The sequence below is a fragment of the Thamnophis elegans genome, chromosome 12 (assembly GCF_009769535.1).
Source record: "Thamnophis elegans isolate rThaEle1 chromosome 12, rThaEle1.pri, whole genome shotgun sequence".
In the NCBI taxonomy this organism is placed as follows: domain Eukaryota; kingdom Metazoa; phylum Chordata; class Lepidosauria; order Squamata; family Colubridae; genus Thamnophis; species Thamnophis elegans.
The window spans coordinates 22,577,020-22,577,321 of NC_045552.1; positions in this window are offsets into that span (position 1 = coordinate 22,577,020).

Below are 302 nucleotides of genomic sequence, written 5' to 3' on the forward strand. Positions count from 1 at the left end.
TCTAGCTAATCGTTGGGGAAAACCAATTTTCATTTTTTTTACTACCAGTTTGGGCGAACCGGTGGCATCTTTACTACTGGTTCAGGTGAACTGGTCCGAACCGGTAGCATTTCACCCCTGCTTTGCACTGAGTAAAAGCTTGTAATAGAAGCAGCCAATCTGATGTTTCTGAGAAGGTATGACTATTCAACTGGGAATGTAGCAGTTGTGTTTTTGTTGTCTCCAGTGACTGGATCACATTGGACAATGGGCAGCCTGGGAAGCGTTGCCCTGGAAAAATAAGATTGCCAAGAGAATAACAG